The 9,245-nt window shown below is 47.9% G+C and overlaps 1 protein-coding gene across 1 annotated transcript in view; it reads right to left on the reverse strand.

The window, feature by feature from the left end:
- Positions 1-7,118, reverse strand: part of FAT1 (FAT atypical cadherin 1) — a 123,811-nt gene extending 116,693 nt beyond the window's left edge. Inside the window, exon 1 of the mRNA XM_007466552.1 lies at positions 6,806-7,118. The gene's annotated coding sequence lies outside the window, so the exon portion shown is untranslated. The remainder of the gene's footprint in view (positions 1-6,805) is intronic.
- Positions 7,119-9,245: the final 2,127 nt, after the last annotated feature.

Raw genomic sequence — 9,245 nt, forward strand, 5'->3', positions numbered from 1 at the left:
CACACACACACACACACACACACTCCAGAAATTCAGGATTTCTATGACTTTTTATCTTAACTGTCAAACCTCCATATTTTAAGTCATCTAGACTTGACATTTTTTTATTTCTCAATTTCTCAAAACTGTTCCTCTTCCATTTCTGCTGCTGCCACTTGGTTCATATTTGTATTTGTTCAGGCACAGCATGTGAACCGCCTTTTGGTATTCCTGCTTTCTTGCCCCCATACTATTTAGCCTATATACTGCAATGAAATTAGCCTCATTAAAACTTCTTTGTAATGTCACTCCATAGTTTGAAATATTCAGTGGTTCCCCTTATCCTTCGGATTAAGTACATCCTTCTTAATCTTGTATTAAAGATTTCTGACAATCTGACCTCTACCTACTTTCCCAATTTAATCTCCCATATTACTTGTTTCAAACCAAAAAGGTGTCCTTCCCACAGTCGTGAAACCACCAAGCTGTCCTGAGCCCATGACACCACCTAGTGGCGGAGGCTCTAAACTTGCAGCATCACCGCCTTTCTCTTCGAAAAGACGACACAAACATGGCAATTTAATTTTTTCCTGCCCTTTACTCATCACACACAGTTTCGTTATTTCCACCTTTCTCTTCAACATTTCTTTCTTTCCTCTCTTCTTAACCTCCATAAAAGTTATCTTCTCTACCTTTATAAGCCAAGGTGAGCCCAGGTCATAGATTTTCTGTTTTCCCTACGCAAAGAAAAAAAGGCAAGCCATAAGCCACGTGAAAGAAGGATTAAAGAAACACTGATGATAAACCAACCAACCCTTTTCCGAAAGATAACATGGTGTGCTCAGGTCTTTTTTCTCACCATTCATCAAACCACAAATCAAGTCACAACACCAAGGGTTTCTACAACCTGCTTTACGTGTATTTCCTCTCCGTGAATCACTGCCTCCTGATTCACTCTTCCCTCAGACCTCACCCTATCCTAATATCCACTTAGCTCACTGAGGTGCTATGATGAACTACCCTGACCCAGATGGGTCTCTCTTACCACACTGGAGATAACTGCTTCTCCCCTGCTGGACTGTAAGCTCCTTGAGAGCAGGAACCCTGCTTTGTTCACCACTGTTTATTGCACCTGGCCCAGTGTTTGGCACAGAGGAGACCCACAGTTGTTGGGTGCATGAATGCACAGATGGATGAGGATTAGCAATGGAGAATGGAAGGCATGACTGAAGGGTGGGAGGGGGCGGGGGATACGGAGGGATAACATGGGGAAACAATACATCCATCGTTGTAAACTTAACAGAAAATCCAGGCACAACCACTAGGCCAGTAACAACACTGCCGATGGGTGCCCTGCAGAAGGCTCTAATTTCCAGCAGCTCAAAAAGAGGTCATCAACCACCTCAAAATGCTTCCAAAGTGGCTACAGGCGATGCCAGATCAGCGTCCCTACTTCAGAGCTTACTATGAAGCATTATGCTTGAATATTCTACAAAGATAAGAATTAAATAATTACCGACTTTCCTAAGTGGTCTATAGAAGACATTTAATTATAGATTTATCTCCACATAAATAATAAACCTTTGGAATTAAGCAAGAATTTTGGCAATATATTTAAAGCTGGGACTTAAGGAAAAGAAAGATCATTTTTTAAAAAAACTTTATTATGTGAAATATACAGATTCCTCATCTGATTTAATACATTCTTGAAATAAAAAGTTCCTCCCAGACCTGAGGAGAGAAAAAAATGCAACTTTCTGATCTTGGTTAAATGAATTACCTGCATCGTTCATTTCAAAAACTCCTTACCAGTGCCTAAGGACAAACTAACACTTGCAAATCAAACAATTAGGTGAGACAAAAAGACACAATTTGGCTTCATCAACTATATAATTTGGTCAAAAGAAAGCTTACCTGCTGCACTTTCCCACTCATAAAGATTAAACAGACACCTGGCCTTATGGCTTCCTGCTATTAAATCAGGTCCTTTAGGCCACAAATTAGGCCACAGAGACAACATTTAATGCAACAATAATGCACTGAATTTGATTTAGTATACTGATTCTATGTAAAATCTGTAAAACCTGGGTGGAAAACAGGTGGCAGTAGACTTGTTAAGGGAGTTAAAATAATCTGTAACATCCCTTTCACTTCTAGCGTTCAAAGAAATGACTACTTCGGAGACAACTTGAGAGCTAAGTCTAAAGACATACACTAGGAAGGCATGGGATCAGGGGGAGGAAAACAGTAGTAGTTTGCATATAATTTTTAGATTCCTCTTTTGGCACCTGACCATAACATGGATTTAAATGGTCTACTAACATGGTGCAAAACCACTAAGTGTACTTCTAGTGACTAATTAAAAGATACAAATGAATAGATATGCAGGTGGCCTGAAAGATTTTATGAAGTCCTCTAAGAATTTCACTTCCTTTCAGAGTGACAAAGAATTTAGTTCACTTAAGATATTCATTTTTCAAGTAATGGGTACACAAATGCACACTTTATTCAAATCAAACCCTACTACGAACGTGTTAAATGCCATGTTTGACATAATTGAGTTATATTCATCGTTGTTTTTAAAAATTATGTAATGTTTTAAACACTTTTACACCCATCTTAAAGCTTAAGTATACAGTAAAGAAAGGGGGATAATAATTCCACTTGTGGAACCAGAGAGCTGTCCTAAAACACAAAGCCAAACATCAGAATTAACCTATATACCTGGAGAAACACACTTTATGAGTAACTGCAGTAACTCCATGTGTTGGATAACCACAACGCTAAGAGTAATATGAAAAAAAAATCACCATCACCTAGTTTTAACACGTGCAGCTATCTTAAACTATTGAAACCTATCTCTGAATGTATGACGCCTCAAGAATCTGCTTTTGTGAAAGATATATAAATAACTGAAGATCATTTGCCTTTTAAATCTTTTCCGATTTCAGTCACTGTAAATAGGAGTTGCTTAACAAAAACTATTTAATGAAATCATAGTTCAGACACATGAAGGAAAAAAAAAAACCTAACTGCACAGAAAATATGTATGAGTTTACTTCCCTAACGCATACAATTGCGTCCTTGTTTTCAAAGCCCCGCAATTCACATCAGTGGGAACAAAAAAATTCTTAGAAACAACAGAAAGTTAGCTTCCTAGAGGAAAGCACTTAGAGAAAGAAAAAGCACTGAAGTACCGGAATCCCTTTTAAAAAAAGATTTTAGAAGTTTCTTTAAAAAAAGATCTTACAAGTTTCTCTTCCAAAAAAGAAACAAACGGATAGCACAGTTGCAAATGTTTAGCCCCGATATTTATCACTCACCTATGCTTAACTACATTCAACCAGTTACAACTCAAACCTCAGGGCAGCACTCCTTCAGGGCACAAAACATCTAAGAGAACTCGGTGACTCCATTTCAAAGATCCCATCCCTTAGCAGTTGGCCTCTCCTTTCATCACACCAACACTGTGAATATCTCACAAATCGCAAGAAATTAGCCGCGGAGCGAGATCAGATAAGTCTTTAACAGGCACGCGTGTTATCAGAGAGAAGAAAGTGGAACGCGCGTGTGAAGTTTCCGAGCTCCGGGCGAGGCGGAAGTTCTCGCCCAGAGGCCGCCGGGAACCCCGCGCCGCGGCTGCCGCTTTGATTTCCAGCAATGGCTCCGGGGCCAGAGCCGGTGCAGCCGGGGCCGCCGCCAGCTCGCAGCAGCAGTCGGGTCGGTAATTACCATTCGGGTCACGTCGCGCCTTAACCGCTCCCGCCCATCCGCCTCCGCCCACCCACCCGAATCCAGGGCCTGCCCTGAACTTTCCAAGTGGGCAGGGGCCTCGGCACCACCACCGTCCGACGGGTCTCTTTCTTTCCATCCCGTCCCCAGAGCGCCGGGGGGCGCTCGGTCCTGGGATGGACAGTGAGGGGCAAGCTCCCAACGAGCCGGAAGCCCGCCACCCGGCAGCAGCAAGTTGCTCGTCCCGCGGGCATATACGGCTTCGGCCCGGCCGCGCAATGGCACCGAGTGCGCCGCTGCGCCCCTCGCCCACCGCCCTCAAGCCCCAACTGGTTTCCTTCAAACTTACAGCAAAGTTAGCCCGAAGCGGCGGCGGCGGCGGCGCTCTCGGAGGCGCGCACCTCGCCGCCTCAGCGCGCCCCCGAGCGGGGTCCGGGTCGGTCCGGGGCCTCACTGGCTCCGCAGGGCCGCATGGTATCTGCGGCCCGCCCTCGCTTCCCTCGCGCCCCTCTCTGAGGCAGCGCCCCGCCACCCGCGAGTCCCACTGCAAGCCCGGCCGGTGCAGCCGCGGCGTCTCACGCACCCGGCGCCTCACGCACCCGGCGCGGGATATATCCCTCCGCTCGCAGCCACGCCCGCTCGCGCCGGCGCTCTTTTCTCCCGCGCAGAAACTCGACCCGACTTTCCCTGGCAGCCGGAATCCCAGACCGCGGGGTCCGGGCTACGACGCCCCACCAAGGGTCAGGGATCTCCCAGCAGCTACAGCAGCCAACTCCTTTCCAGGAGACTGGCGAGTGCCCAGGATGACCTAGCGACACCGCGAGGAACAGATTGGGGCTCGCTCTAGTGCCGAGGTTAGTTATGGCCAGCACACAGATTTGTGCAGGTAATTAACAGGGAATGCTCCCTACTAGGAAAGGGGGAACACTAACTTAGCTAAAAAAAAAGAGCTAAGGACTAAAGAAAAAGCTTCCCACGCCTCCTCCTTTAGATTCACAGGAACCTTCAGGGAATTCCTAAATCTGAATTTGAATGCCTTGGCTGTAGGTCTGCAATTGCTTGGTGGAATAAAATCTTCCAAAAGGTCTCAAAAGGAATGCAGTTAGGTCGGAACCTACTTCCTTTTTCAATCTACACTACACTAAAATCCCGGGAAAGTGAAAACGCTTCCTTCGCGACCTCTTTGCGCAGAGCTGGTTAGACCCCGGAACCTCCCCAGCCGTGGTTACGAACCCCAACGCCGGCCTCCGCCGGCGGACACCCCCGACTCCCAGGTCTGCGGGACAAAAGGCAGCGGTGCCGTCTCGTGCGCTTTCCCACGCGGTAAGTACACCCCTTAGACTGTGAACGCAGTCTGACGTGAAACTACAAGTTCTGCAGGGAGAAGGGGAAACCCCGGGCGTCCAGACGGCCCACTCGGGGAACTCCCCCCACACCAGCGCGCGCAGTCCGGGCATCGCGGGGCTGTGAGCCGGTCCTCAGCGCGGGCAGAGCTCCAGGCGCCGGCTCAGCGCAGCCCGGAGTGCTCCCGGGCTCTGGGAAACAGCCGGGAGAAGAGGGCGGCCTTGACCTCGGAAAGTTTGTGCCGCTCGAATACGTTAACGCTGTGAGGACAAAGAGAGATGATTTCCCTGGAACCGGTGGAGGGGGCTGCTGGAAGAACTACGAGGCAAATGGGGGTGAGGGAGTCTAGGGTTAAGGAGAGAATTTCCCTGTTTCAAAGTTAATGCAGTCTCCTCTTATGCTATCTCAAAGAAGGTGATGGGGAGGGGGGAATGTGTCTAGAAGGTCATGGCTGGGAAGGAAAAATAATGCCTGCAGAATGAGTGTGCTGATTCGTAACACTAAGAGTATGTGGTGTATTCCCTGCGCGTTATTTAGAATACACAGAAATTCACACACCCAGCAAACATCATCATCCAAACACTTGGCCACGGCAAAGCGCTCCTGGAGTTACAGGTCAGTTTCATACATGGAACACCTCGAAAGTAGGTTACTTGGTCGGTCTCCAAGCTCAACTCCTTTGTGCCCGTTGCCGAATTCTAACTCTAAACAAAACAATCACGCACGAACGCCAACAGTTTGCTGGGGCGGGATGCGGGGGGCGGGGGAGAAGAACAGTAAAAGGTAAAAAGACACCATCACATAACGTAAAATCACAAGATTTTTTAAATGACACAAAAGAATTCCTGGAGAAAATTACCATTCACTAATAACTAATACCGCTTACTTGGACTAAAACATCTGTTTGGGAATCCCGGTTTGCCAGGTCCACTGAAAACCTAACTGCCTGAAAGAAGTTGCACTTCGTCGCCAGAGGAACAGCCGAGAGCCAGAGATGGAGATTTAAGAGTCCGGTGCTGCCACGTTTTTACTGATCCTTTAGCCCCAACGGAACGAAACAGAGGTGCCTTTTTGCTACCAGCTAATTACCTTCACATGAACAAGAAATGTAGTACAAGCTCCACGTTTGTCCTCTCAATAGTCGATCCTCCTTAACCCAGTACCCAAAGGCTCTAGAAAATGAGGGGGATGGGTTCCCGAAAACAAAAAAAAAGCTTTCCGCCAGCACTGCCTCTGCATCCAGTCCACCCAAGCTGGTATTTGTATACTAGATATAGAATGGGCCGGAGTGGGTGGTAAGTGAAGGCTAGGGTGACGGCGACGGACCTCACGTCCACGTCCCAAGAGCGCCCGGCAGGTCCAAGTTCGCGGTCCGTGCGGAACCCCGCAGGGAGCGCGCGCTTTGCCAGGTGCCCGGACTAGAGGGCGCTGCGCCACTGCAGATCACGCGGCACCCAATGCGCCCTCCCTGGGCACCATTTCTATAATAAGTTACATTTGAAATAATGCACAAACAGCATAGCTTTTCAAGTTCTTTTGAACAGTGCTTTGTAAGTATTTTATGAATTCCAAAACCTCTGCATACTGATCTTTCATTCCCGAGCCAAGCACAGCCAGGGCGGGTGTGCAGCTCGCCGAGCGGAAAGCCGGTAGGATGCACACGCTTCCCTGTACTAGTCAAACACCCCACGCAATTTCATTAACGTTTAAACTTAAATACGGAAAGACTTGCACTCAAGAAAGAACTCACCCGTCCAGCCGAGTTCTCGGTGTTCTGCTTTAAAGTCCCGGCAGGTCCGTAATCGCCACGCGATTTGGATATTTGTTACAAGCCGTGTATGAAGTACCAACTTTGCTTCCCTCGGATCTTCAGCATGTCGCCAACGAGAGTGCGATCCGCCCGCGCCGCCCAGGTGGCCGCATCTCCGGAGGCTTCTGTCCTGGGGGAAACTTGAGCAGCAAAAGGAGGCGAAATGAGAGTGCGCGAGGGCTAGAGAGAGGGCCGAAGAGAAACCAAGTTTGTCAGGACATGTCCGGGCAGCGAGCCGCTGAGTTTAGGAGTTGCGGCCGGGAGCTGCGGCGGATCACTGCCTCTTTCCCCACTCCCTCCCGCCTGGAGGAGGTGGGGGAGGGGAGGTGACGTCAGCACCCCGCCTAGCCCCCAGCCCCGCCGCCTGGACGGGATTCTCCCGCGGGGTCCGCCTCCTGGACAGTAGCGGCCGCGAGCTCGGAAGCTCGGCTGGCTCTCCTGCCGCAGCGGTCTCTGCGGCCGCTGCGGTCCCGACAGTGAAGCGTCTGCCCCTCTCCACCCCGCCGCGTCTCCCGGGCTCCGCCGAGCGCTGGCGTTCCTCGCACTCGGCGCCGGGGCGGCCCCGCGGCGCGCACCTCTCCGGCTGGCTTTCTCGCAAGCCCCCTCCGGCTGCGTTTCCCACGCCTCGAACTGCAGGTGATGCTCTTCCTCTTCTGAAGCTGAAATTCGTCGCGACGTGTCGCCTGCCGGGTTGTTGCAGAGCGGAAGCACGAACAGTCTCTGCGGACTAGCCTGGACGACTTGTACTCTGTAGCCCTCCAACTTTAGGATGTGATCTATTTTAAATACTTCTCGTGCTCTAGCGCTGTTTGCGGTCTTTGTGTTGAAAATCACGGAGCCATATTTTAATGTTCAAATCCTCTCCAAAAGCGCCTACGTTTTTAGACCGTACTCTGAAGCGTACAAGGATCCAAGGGGTGGAGGGAGAGGTGGAGGAGGAGCCAGTTTCTAATGCTTCCTACAAGTCATCCGTAGTGACGGGGGCCAGTACACAAATCAGTCGGCTACTCGTGCTGCAGACTAAGACAGATGCAAACACTGTTGAAGTGGAATTTGTAAGTGAATACGTCCTTTCTACGTAAGCGTCCAGACTCCAGGAAAAAATCTGCTCTGGAATATATATATATTTTTTAACGCCGCTAAAGTACCAAAATAAAATCTCCTCAACAGCGTGAAATTCCCAGGGAGCCATTTCTGTGAGTTGACACTGTCCCTAGAAGGTTAGCATTAAAATTCCCTGGAAAAGGGCAGGGGGCTGGAGCGGATTCTGTTAATATCTTTGCAGGCGTTGATGTAAATCTAGCGGTCAGTTTAGCTGGCTGTTATCTCTGGAAGGCAAAGAGCAAAACCCCTAGGACACAGGAAACATGGCAAGGAGTTAAACAGTTAAGAGAAAAGAAGATTGTGCTGGAGCATTGGATGTGCTTAGCCTTAAGGAAGTCATATAACTTCTCTAAATTTCAGTTTCCTCGTCTGTTTCACCTTGTAAAAATGTGTGTGTATTTCCATTCAAAAATATTTATTTGCCAGGGAGGCAATGCTCAAGCTGGCAACATATACAGTGTCTAGTAAGCACATAGGAGTTCATCAATAGTCGTTGTCTTACCCTCCCTGGTTCTTTGCAGTGTCTGTTTTCTCATCTATACAATTAGGAAGAGTTACAAGGAGGTCATCCCAAATAATTTTGTTATGGAAAGGAGAGGAGGGCACCCGGAAGGTGCCAGATTCCTGAGGAGGGAGGAGGAAATAAAAGGACAGACTGACTTGAAAGGCCAGCCTGTTAGTGCAGAGGACAGACCTCTCATGCTTCACTATTTCATCTACACAGGCTCGCTCCTTTAATGTCAATAGTTGAAATTAGAAATTGACTGCAGATTGTAAGTTTTTTATAAATAATACACATAAGTTCCCCCAGATGCTGCCGTGCAAGTCAGTCTGGTTTGCTATACTCATCTTTAGCATTATCATAGGTAAGTCAAATTATTTCCAATAGAAAAGAAAAAAATACAAACGAGAGGAACTTATATATAATAATTGATGGTATTAATAGAAATAGCTACTTTTTTAAAAAACAAAGTGAAAGGGGCAGAAAATTTTTAATAAAACCTCTAGACCTGCACCATCCAATACCATAGGTAGCCACTAGCCACAAGTGGCTAAGTAAATTAAAAGCCAGTTCCTTGGTCTCACTAGCTACATTTGAAGTGCTCGGTATCCACTTGTGACTAGTGGCTGCTATATTGTTCAGGGCCAATGAGAACATTTTTATCATGACAGAGTTCTGTAGGACAATGCTGTTACAGACTTTGCTATTGTTTTTGGAAGGCTACGTCAAGCATTATATTACAATTTCCATGCATTCAACACTGAGTCAATTCCA

This window comes from Lipotes vexillifer, unplaced genomic scaffold (assembly GCF_000442215.2).
Source record: "Lipotes vexillifer unplaced genomic scaffold, Lipotes_vexillifer_v1.1 scaffold951, whole genome shotgun sequence".
Classification (NCBI taxonomy): Eukaryota; Metazoa; Chordata; class Mammalia; order Artiodactyla; family Lipotidae; genus Lipotes; species Lipotes vexillifer.